General features: G+C 37.3%; 1 pseudogene; it reads right to left on the bottom strand.

Annotated features, from left to right (window-relative positions):
• Positions 1 to 6306: 6306 nt before the first annotated feature.
• On the bottom strand, positions 6307 to 10065 carry LOC119507148 (annotated as a pseudogene).
• Between the last annotated feature and the right edge of the window lie 773 nt (positions 10066 to 10838).

The following is a 10838-nucleotide window of genomic DNA, read 5'->3' as shown; positions in this document are numbered from 1 at the left end:
CATACCTAAATACATCAGTGTGTGTTTTTTCTTATATAACCATACTACAGTTTTCAATTTCAGTAAATTAAAAATGGATTCAGTATTTCTATCTAATCCACCATTCATGTCCCAATTTTATCAATTTACCCAATAATGCCCTTTAAAGTATCATTTTCTCCTCCAGTACTCTATCTTGTATAGCGCAATAAAGCATTTAGTTACAAGTTTGTTTAGCATCCTTTAATCATTTCTACACCCTTTCCCTGTCATTTGTTACTGACCTTTTAAACAATACAATATCCTCTTTTTGTAATGTAATGTTCCTTATTTGGACTTGTTCTGTTATTTCATTGTGATTTAATTCAGGTAATGCATTCTTGGCCAGTATACCAGATGATGCTGTATCTTTCTCAACGTGTCATTTGCAAGCATATAGTATCCATCTGCTCCTCATTGCTGATGTCAATGTTGATCTCCCAGTCACAGTGTTGATTGATTCTCTAATAATTTGAGAAATATAATTAGTATTGGGTTTTTTCTTTATTTTTTTCCCATTTACTAATAAGTAGTCTGTGGAGTGACACTTTCAGACCATGAGAATTTCCTTCTCCTCAATAAAACCTCCCCCTTGATTTAGCAGCTAGGCATGATTCATGTCTGATTCAATATTTATCATATTGGTTGTGCAATGATGATTTTGAAGTACTCCTTCCACATTTATCAGTTGTCCCTAAAGATTCTACCATAACAAAGAGACCTTATTTTTCCCCTGGTTAGTTAGTTAGCTTGCTAGCTAGTTAGTTAATTAGTATCAATATGGGACCATGAATTTCTTTTCCCCAAAATTAGTTACTGTAATTAATTATGTTGGCATTCAAATTGTCTTGAGAATTGCCTCCTTCAAGCTGGCTCCTGTGTGACATATCCTCATCATAGTTTTCTTCTTTTGAACACTCCTTTCTGGTATGACAACAAATTCCAGACTCATTTTGTACCTAATTTATCCAAACCTAGAATCAGTCACTTTCCAAGGAGATATGGTTCATTTTAGTAGGGAATGGATTAGAGATAAAGATCTGCTAGCATTATGTATTGATTGTTACTGAGACATCTTTGTTTTTTGTTTTCTTTTCTTTTTTTTGGCCTTTTCAGTGGACACAGCTAGGAAATATATACATTAATATGAACACATACATACACATGCACATATATGCAATATGCATACACAAATATATATGTACATATACATGTAGCCATATACATGCAATCACATACATATTTTGGAAATCATGAGTTCAGACAGATAATCTCAAGTTCAACTGATCTCCACAAAGTCTTTTCTTATCCTTTCCCATTCCATACTTGCATGTTTGATCTTCTATAGTAAGTACCCTGGCTCTCAACAGCATCAACACATTTACTTATTTGGTTGGTCATATGACACTAATTGATTTAATTTTATATTCTTAATAATGTATTAACATGCTTTTAAAAATCAAAACTATGCAAGAATCTATACACAGATCTTACCCCTGGAGTTTTTTTTTTTTTTGACGTGGACATGGGTTTAATTGGGACTTACTGACAGGAGATGATGGTTTCAGGGCTGTGGCCAGCTGTGGAAAGTGAACCACGTGGAAAAGAGAGCAGGGAGTGCCAAGGGGGTGTCTTATAAAGGCTTAGGTTCATAGGGTGTGACAACGGAGTTTCAGCAGAGTCTCATGAGATTTGGTTATTAACAGTGATCAGGGGAGGGGAGTTATGAGATATTCTTTCCCCCCTGAGGGGGTCTGTTGACCTTTCAAGTCTGTCCTGGTGTAAGTGGCTGCATGTATGACTTGTTCTCAAATTGGAGGACGGGGTGAGGTCCTGTGTCCTCACAATCCACCCCCATGCAGCTGACTGACTATATCGATTTTAGGACAGGCATTGCATCCAAATTTTACAACAACAGTATAAGAGACAATAGAACATTAGGAGTCCCCCACACAGAGATAACCACCACACAAAGAGATGCTGCCATTGCTGAGAAAAGGAATTAAACTATTTAAGATTTTTTTCCAGGTTTCCCAATGCTTTGAATTCTGCCAGGTCAGCAGGGTGTTCCATGCAGTCCAATTCACAGGGGTCACAGTCCAAGGAAGGCCAATAGCACCTGAAGATGGCAAGTCTGTGCAAAACTAACACTGGGTTCAATTGTTGGCATGAGTTCCTGTTGAAGCCCACTGTAGAATGTTTGCTAGGCTGCTATGGGTGAAAAGAAAGATGTTTATGGGTAACAATAAAGGGTAGTTACATCTAGTGAGCCATTGGTTGATAACAAGGTACCAGAGGAACATTATAGGGAAGTTTTAAATACTAGTTATTCTCTCCCTGCAAATTTTGAGTTTTCTACCATTATGTCAATTGCTAATTTGGGCATAAGAAGGGTCCACATAGACATGCATAAGATTCCCATGGGAATAGGAGGCCTGAATTGGTGACAAATATTTTAGCAGGCATTTAGGTCTTATTACAATATTTTGGGAAACTCCTATTCCCCAGGGACTTAAGATTCTTAACCAACTTGGCTGCATAGGCCAGCACCAAGGCCAAAGGACCTCGTTTTCCCCATTTCATATGGCCTGAGGCAGAGGCAACAACAAATTATTACTATTTCCCTGCCTAGGCTGTAAGGCAGCTGGCCCTTTAACTTAGATTCCCCAGATAGAGGAGAAATTTGCCTTAGGACAGACTATGCCTGTGATTGATTTTGATGGGAACTTGTACTTACCTATTGTTACTGAAATGATTAAGTTTCTGTGATATTGTGATGGGATGAATGTATTTTGTATATGGAAAGATAATGTCATTTTGGGGTCCCAGGGGTGGAATGTGCTGGTTTGGATGTATTATGTCCCCCAAAACACCATGATCTTTGGTGCAATCTTGCGGGGGCAGATGTATTAGTGTTAATTTGGTTGGAATCTTTTGATTGAGTGCTTCCATGGAGATGTGACCCACTCAGATGTGAGTGACATCTTTGATTAGGGTTTGACCTCTTGATTGAATGTCTCATGGAAATGTGGCCCCACCCATTCAGCATGGGTCTTTGATTTAATCACTGGAGTACTATATAAGAACTCAGACAGAGAGAGCTGGCTGCTGCAGCCAAGAGAGACATTTTAAAGACGAATATTGAAAGTAGACTTTTGCTACTCCAGAGTTAGCCTGGGAGAAACTAAGAGAATATCCCCAAATGCCTAGAGAGAAACATCCTGGGAGAAAGCCCTTTTGAAACACAACCTGGGAGCAAAGGAAGAAGATGCCAGCCACGTGCCTTCCCAGACAACAGAGGTGTTCTGGATGCCATTGGCCTTTCTTCTCTGATGGTACCCTATTGCTAATGCCTTAGCCAGGACACTTTTATGGCCTTAAGACTGTAACTTTATAACCAAATAAACCCCCTTCATAAAAACCAGTGTATTTCTGGTATTTTGCAAATGGCAGCATTAGCAAACCAGAACACCTGCCAACAGAATACACTATCAGACTTTCATTTCTTTTCCAAATTAATGGGTGAGAAAGCACATCTCAGTTTTTAATGATATATCAGTTTCAATTTGCATTGTTCCTCTTATGAGTAAAGTTGAATATATTTACATAAACTTAAATGCCATTTTATATCATTGTGAATTGTCTCTTACATGTCTTTTAGCTGTTTTTCTGTAAGATTTTTGTCCTTTCCTCAACTTCTAAAAATACCTGATAAATTTGGAATATTAGACCAAAATCTGTAACACATGTTGGAAATGTTTTCTCTTAGTTTATCATTTGTCTTTAATTTAATTTTTTGTTGTAAAATGTATCAATCTTTTTCTTTATTTTCATTTTCTGAAACCCTTTCACTACACTAGAACATAGAGGAAGTCACCACAAAATATTCTGTTTTGAGTATAATGAAACTGAGTTTTAACAGATGATGTTATTTGCCTAAATCCACAGAGATATTGGTGGTCAAGCCAAAACTTCAAATAAGGGTGATTTCAAAGAACGTGAGCATAAACCTGCAAGTGGTACTGCTCTCCAAGAAGATGGTAAGATAACTGCCTAGAAATGAATGACTAGATAATGTCAAAGAGGTGATACAAAGTGACACAGAATCACCAAATATGACATCTAAACAGGCATTTTAAAAAGATGTAGAATTCTACTTTTCAAAGCCTAAAATTATGCTTAATCTGTACAGAGTTCTTCTTTGGGGTGATGGAATAGTTTTTGTAATGGAGTGGTGACAGAAGTGAAAGCATAACATAGCGAATGTAATTAACACCTCTAAATTAGATATTTGAATGTGGTTAAAAGGGTAAATTTTCATTGTATATATAAGAATAAAAATTTTAAAAAAGCCATAAGACTACATGTTGCTGACAGGACGGTGCAAGACTGAGACACAGACACAAAGTTAAGAATTAAGGGAGCAGGGGGCCCACTGCATCTCATGCTAAGTGGACGATAATGCACCTTTGCTCCAGTTATTTATTTCAGAAGATCAGGGAGTATATGCTAAATGTCCTCAGGCTCGGGAGAGCCCACCAGATACCTATGTTTACATCCTGTTGCATATCAGAAGGAACAATCTTGGTTTAGGACAATAGTAAATGTCGTCATAGTCACAAGACACATATCTTTACAGGGCAGGCCTGCATGGCGTTCCATGCAGGCCTGAGGCTTAGCGTTCTAAGCCACCACCCTAGATATGCCTCAGGCAACATGGAAGACCCAGTTTCCCACAACTACACAACAAAAATAGCAAACTCTAACACAACCTATGGACTACACTTGTTAATATAATGATAATAGTGCTGTTTCATCAATTGTGGCAAAGATATCACACTAATACAAAGTGAGATTAATAGGAAAAACTGAGGGTGTAGGAAGTATATGAGAACTCTGTAATTCTGCATGATTTTTTTTTTGTAAACCTACAACTTCTCTTAAAAAAAAAAGATGTGGAATTCTATTTTCTGAGCCTTAAAACCTGGTGACATTGACCTCAGATTTGAAGGACACACAAGAAGTGTAGAAAATAGGAGAGAATGCCTAGGAACCAAACTCATAGAAGGGGAATCTAAAGGCAATCCCTGAATAAAAGCAAAGACTTCAGACGACTGTATCCTCAATGTATCATGGTTAATGAGGGGATGAAAAAAAGCAAAAAACTGACCCACAGTAAAACACAGCAAGGAAACTTACCTGTTTTGGAAAGAAAGAAAAAATGCAGAAAAAGTGTAACTGGTTTCATATATACTTTTGGCTCATATTAACTTGTGAACAACATAGAAAGACAATATCACACCCAGCTCTTTACCGAGAAGCAGTTTTGGGATTGTATTTAATTATTTTACAAATGACTCATTGTTCCTTAGATTCGCTAAGACCTGTCAGCTCAGTTCTATCCTATGCTAATTTGTGGAGGCAGAGATGTCTTAAGTTACATGTTGGAAATATGTATTCTTTTGGAGTACATGCTTGCGGTACAAGGGCAAGTTATTGAAATACTATCCTCTCTGTTAGGTATTAGTTAAAGGATTAAAAATCTTGCAAAGGATCATTTCCTTCAGCCTACCCTGAATCATTTCCTTCAGCCCACCTGTAGCAACTATGGGTCTTTTTCTTTCCATTTATTTCCCAGAGTTTGATAACACCAAGGGCTGCTTAAGAATTAGCAGTTTTAATTAGTAATGGGAAAATGTGGGGTTGGTGAGAGAGTGAATAGTAAGATAACTTTTATAATCATTTTAACACTGTTTTTTTAGTTTATTTTTAATATAGTAATTTCACAATTAAGAAAAAAAAAAAAAAAAGACATCAGAACATTCCCAGGAAGTAGAATATCTATTATTTCAGGCTCATTGCTTGGAAATAGAAAAAAGAGAATTTTTCTGTGAGCCCCTTTGGGAACTTCGGTTCTCACATAGTTTAGGATTTAGAACAGAACTTTGTCACTAAGGCATTAGGGAAAAGAAGAGTGTTTTCATTCCATTTCTAATAAATCTAAAACCTGTATATGAAAATAAATGTTTAGAAGTATAAATTTGCATATTATATGCATATCTTCTGGATTGAAGGAGTGCTTCCTAATAAAATATTTCTATTAAATTATTGTGAACTTTTTTTTTTTTTTTTCCCTTTTCCATCATTTCTATATATTTTGGGGATTTTTTTGTTTTGTTTTGTTTTTTAAAAAAGGATACAAACAATCTTTAAAGTTTACCTTTTTGCACTTAAGGCATAACATGAAATTGCGCATTATTCTAAAGCTCAATTTTGAAATTAACTAGTTTAGTGCTATCAAACCCTGTTTGTGTTTACATTATTTAAATTATATAATATTTTATTCTGTTCTTGCTGTAAATTCTAATGCTGTTCATGGACTGTGCAATTCCTATGCAACCAGTCTTTGCCTGCTGACAGTTAATAACAGTGCAGTGTAGAATCCAAATTGTCAGTTTCTCAGTTATCATCAATTCAGTTCAAAGCATGCTGCTTAATTGTGTGGAAGATCCAATCCATTTTTGTTGTCCAGCCACCATGATGTGCATCATTCATTTGTTTCATGAAATATTCCAAAGCCTCTTGCTCAGTTTTATCTAAGGCTAGTGTCTTTCGAATGTATGCAATATCATGAAAAGACTGTAGTTCTGGCATTCCAGAGCCAAGCATCATTGAGAAAAGATTTATGAAGAGATTGGCATGCTGCCGAATAGCTAGATAAGCCTTGTAACACATCTCCTGAAACCTCTCAAATTCTCTTGTCTTTGTGCATTCTTGGGCTCCTTTACTAATCACTATTAAGAAATCTTGTGTCAAAACAAATGGCACACATTCTCTTTTATAACCAAATTTTTTCTTCTTGTGATCCAAAAAGTGTCCAAAATCTATATGAAACAGTTGTCCATCATCTTTGACCATGATGTTACTATTGTGACGATCTCCAATTCCCAAAATGAAGGTGGCAACGCAATATCCAGCGCATGAACGTGTAAACAAATCAATGGCTGCATCATATATTTCTCCTTTGTTCTTGTCTTTGAGCCACTGATGTAGCGTGTGGCTGTTGAACTGCAGGGTGCCTTTTAGGCCACCTTTGCACTGAATTTGCATGATAGTGTGAGAACTTCTAACCACCTCAGTCAGTCCCACACAGTCACCAATTGACAGACAACCATAAGATAACATCCGAAGATCCAGACCTTGATTTTGCCAGATATTTTCCATAATGCGAATAATTTGAAGTGTTAGCATATCTTGCCGTAAATCATCTCCATTTTTAAAGATGATCTCATTGTTCTGAAACAGTAACTCTGACATGATGTCTGGGTTCTCCCAATTCAACCACAGTGGCCTTTTTGCAGAGGACATAATTCGGCACTCTTCAAGCCTGAGATTTCCTAGCTGATGAGCAGGGTTTAGCGGAGATAGAAAGCCTTGAACAGCATCCATGAAATCTGGTCGCCTCATTTGCTCAACTAGAAACTTCATCTGTACCTTTTGTGTTTCATCTTTCTTCTCTTGTTTGAGAATGTCAGTTAAGTTGATGAGTTTTTCCATAACTTCCACTTGCCTATTCAGATGCTTCAAATACATCCCACATGCCCAACAATAGGACTCCAAAAGCAGGCCAAACCTCTGACTAACTGTTTTGTTGTACATCTCAGATTTTAAATGCCAAAAGAAAAAGTGACCAATCCTTTGGTTAGTCAATGCTTTCTTGAGTAAAAACCTCACAAGCAGGTTATCCAAATATTGTTCATATTTTAGGACCTGTACTAGCTGAATTAGGTACTGAGAAAGTTTGTCATCTGTTAAATATTTTTCCAAGCATCGAACAGCAAAACCTCGAACCATAGGATCTGGGTAATTACAGTCCAGAAGCTCCATAGCTTGTTCAGGTTTGATTGGAGGCCAATCTTTTACCAAGCAGTACATCTGGGCTACTTCATCTTTAGAATTCCATTTAACCAACAGAAGCAATTTGGGTAGAATTTCAGGAATAGTTACACAATAGTGTCTGTGGCTCCACAGAAAATCCTTCTCTTGTTCAGTGATTTCAGATAGAGGATCTCGTGTACAAATTGCTCAGAGCTGTTCTTTGTCATTTTCTCTTAATTCATTGTCTCTAGCTAGTCTGTTACTCAGTCCTGCATGGGAATAATTAAACCCGTTTCTCGGGATACAGACCAATTGGCATGCTCTTCAATCACTGACATAGCTGGAAACTTTACCACACTGCTGAACCAGTCAAATTCCAACTCTAAGCATGGAGTTTCTTTATTTGGATTTGACCCAGTAACACCAATAGGTTTTAGCAAATCTTTTAATCCATGAGGTACTGGCCAAAGATTCAAAGCCATTTTTCCAGATACCAGAGTATCTGTGTAATCGAATAGGTTTATATTTCCCCAGGCCAGTGGACAGTGTTCCTCTTTAGCACCCTTTCGGCCTTTAACAGAACAAATGGAAAGGCAAAGTCGAGCAGCACAAGGAAGATCAGGAATGTATATATCATAATTCAGCCATTCATTCCACCTGGGATTGGAACAAGGTACTCTTTGAGTGTTCACATTGTCACATAAGGGTTCTCCTCCATGGTAGATACCTGTGAGAACACAGATCTTGTCAATGTCTCGAATATTTACATTCACATAAGTGGCACAAAGAATTTTTATTCTGAGAGGACTATTTATAACCCAAAGGGATTTTGTAGATGTTTCTCCATTCATATATGGTGTAGCTGTGGAGATGCGCCTGGAATAAGATGGCATTGTAAAACAGTCCATTGGCAGTTGAGAGTAGAGGCTTTCTTTGGCCATCAGCATCAAATTGGGCATCCTTCCAAGCATTATACAGCTTCTTATATACTTATATTGACTCAGAGGATATTTTTCTAGGAAGTATTCATCACATCCACATACTTTTAAAATATATTTGCCCTGATATTCTAAAACACAGAGTTTTAGTTGTTCAGATGATAGCAACATACTTCGAGTTTTTTTCCTGATTGCTTCAGCAATCACCTGTTCTGGAACACAGTCATGGTTGATTTTCAGAGTATACTTCTGCTTATCATTATTTGGAGAAACAATCACCCAAATCACTACTATTATCTGCCCTTTATCTAATTTATTATATATGTGCTTTGGCAGTTCCGGTGAAGATTCTATATTTGGAGGGTAGACATACATTGCTCTACTATGAGGTGAATTAAGATCCCTAAGATCCACAGCTTCTTTACAAACATTGAGAATATTTCTTCAGAAGTCCTGTACTTCTGAATCTTTAACCATATCAAATTCACACACTGGCATGCCAATAGCAAAACCAATTTCTCGATTGAGGATCTTTTCTTCACGGTTGCCTACTGGTTCAATTACTTTTAAAAAGGGTTGAAAAAGCCGAAGGTCACAAAGTCGTCTTGTTTCATCAAAAAATTCTTCCCTTTCTGCTTCTTGGGTAACACTTACGAAAATGTAAGAAGATTCATCTTGAAGAAGTTGATGCAGAGGGTATTTTCTTGCTTCTTTAAATAGTTCATGCTTTATAGTAATTAATGTAGCCTCACGGAGGCATTCTAAAGTCACTATCATTCCATTTGGTAGTAAACATTCTACTAAGATTCTTGGGGGCATCAAGTGGATGCCCCACAGTTCACCTGAAGATGGTCTTGGAGGCATTGTTTCTGATTGTTTACAAGTTTTATATACAAAATTACTTTCAGAGATTAGATGCGTGGCTGTCCCAAAGCAGAAACCATAATGAAGCTAAGATCATTCTGGACATGGTTGACTTGTTAAATAGTTGTTTCCTGGCTGCTAGTGATGCTCCGGGTTCCTCCAGGCTCCGCGACTCTAACCGCATCGGGTCCCAGCCCCGCGGGCGGCGGTGCTGAGGCAGAAGAGAGCGGGCAGCACGGCCCCCGCCTCCCGGCCCCTCTCCCCCGCCGTTCCGGAGCTGCCCGGCCGGGCCCGAGCCCTGCCTAGCCACCGGCCCCGGCCCCAGCACCAGCGGCCGCGGCAGCAGCAGCCTAAGACTTCAGCGGCCGCAGCGGCGGCACCGGAACTCTATTGTGAACTTTTATATAATTATATTTAATTAAATGCTAAGAGAAACATTATTATAAATGTGTTTATAAAATTAAAATAAGATCAAGTGCCAGAATTTTAAAACTAGTTGGAAAATTAAGTGAAAGTCATTATTAAAACATCTCAATTATAGGCCTAGAAAAGATAAATACAGATATTCAAATATTATGTTTGACAAATTGTTGTCAATTAACCTACTACAGTACTTTAAATATATGAAATCTTTAATAAATGTTAATTTTCTTCCTTTCAACATTGAAATTTAAATATATACAATGTATCAAGGTATTTTCAAGAATCCACTCATTACAAATCCTACACAGTAAACAAGGGAAAATATAAGTAGTAGCTCTAGCCATATAGCATTTTCTTTCTTACAACTGGGAGCTATAAAATGCTTCAAGGAAAAAGCATTACACACTATGACCCAATTTTTCATGCTTCAGAAAGCAAATATAGAATATTTGGTATCTGTAAAGTCTTTTTTTGAGAAAGGTAGATAAAGGTAAAGGGAAGCTGAGTACAGATCATTATATCTTATACAGGTGTCCAATATAGCTGCCCTCAATATAATTCAATTACCCCATAGTTAAGCCTGGCAAAAGCCACAAAGCTACACTTCAATTAGTAAAACATTGTTGCACCATGAAACACTGGTACCTCTTTCAGAAATAAGGAATAAATGTAGGCAAATACTTCCAAACATTTAAGAAATAGGTAATTCTCATACTA

The sequence above is a fragment of the Choloepus didactylus genome, chromosome 12 (assembly GCF_015220235.1).
Source record: "Choloepus didactylus isolate mChoDid1 chromosome 12, mChoDid1.pri, whole genome shotgun sequence".
NCBI classification, from domain to species: Eukaryota; Metazoa; Chordata; class Mammalia; order Pilosa; family Megalonychidae; genus Choloepus; species Choloepus didactylus.
Note: the sequence above shows the minus strand (reverse complement) of the source record. Positions and strands in the feature narration are given on the sequence as shown.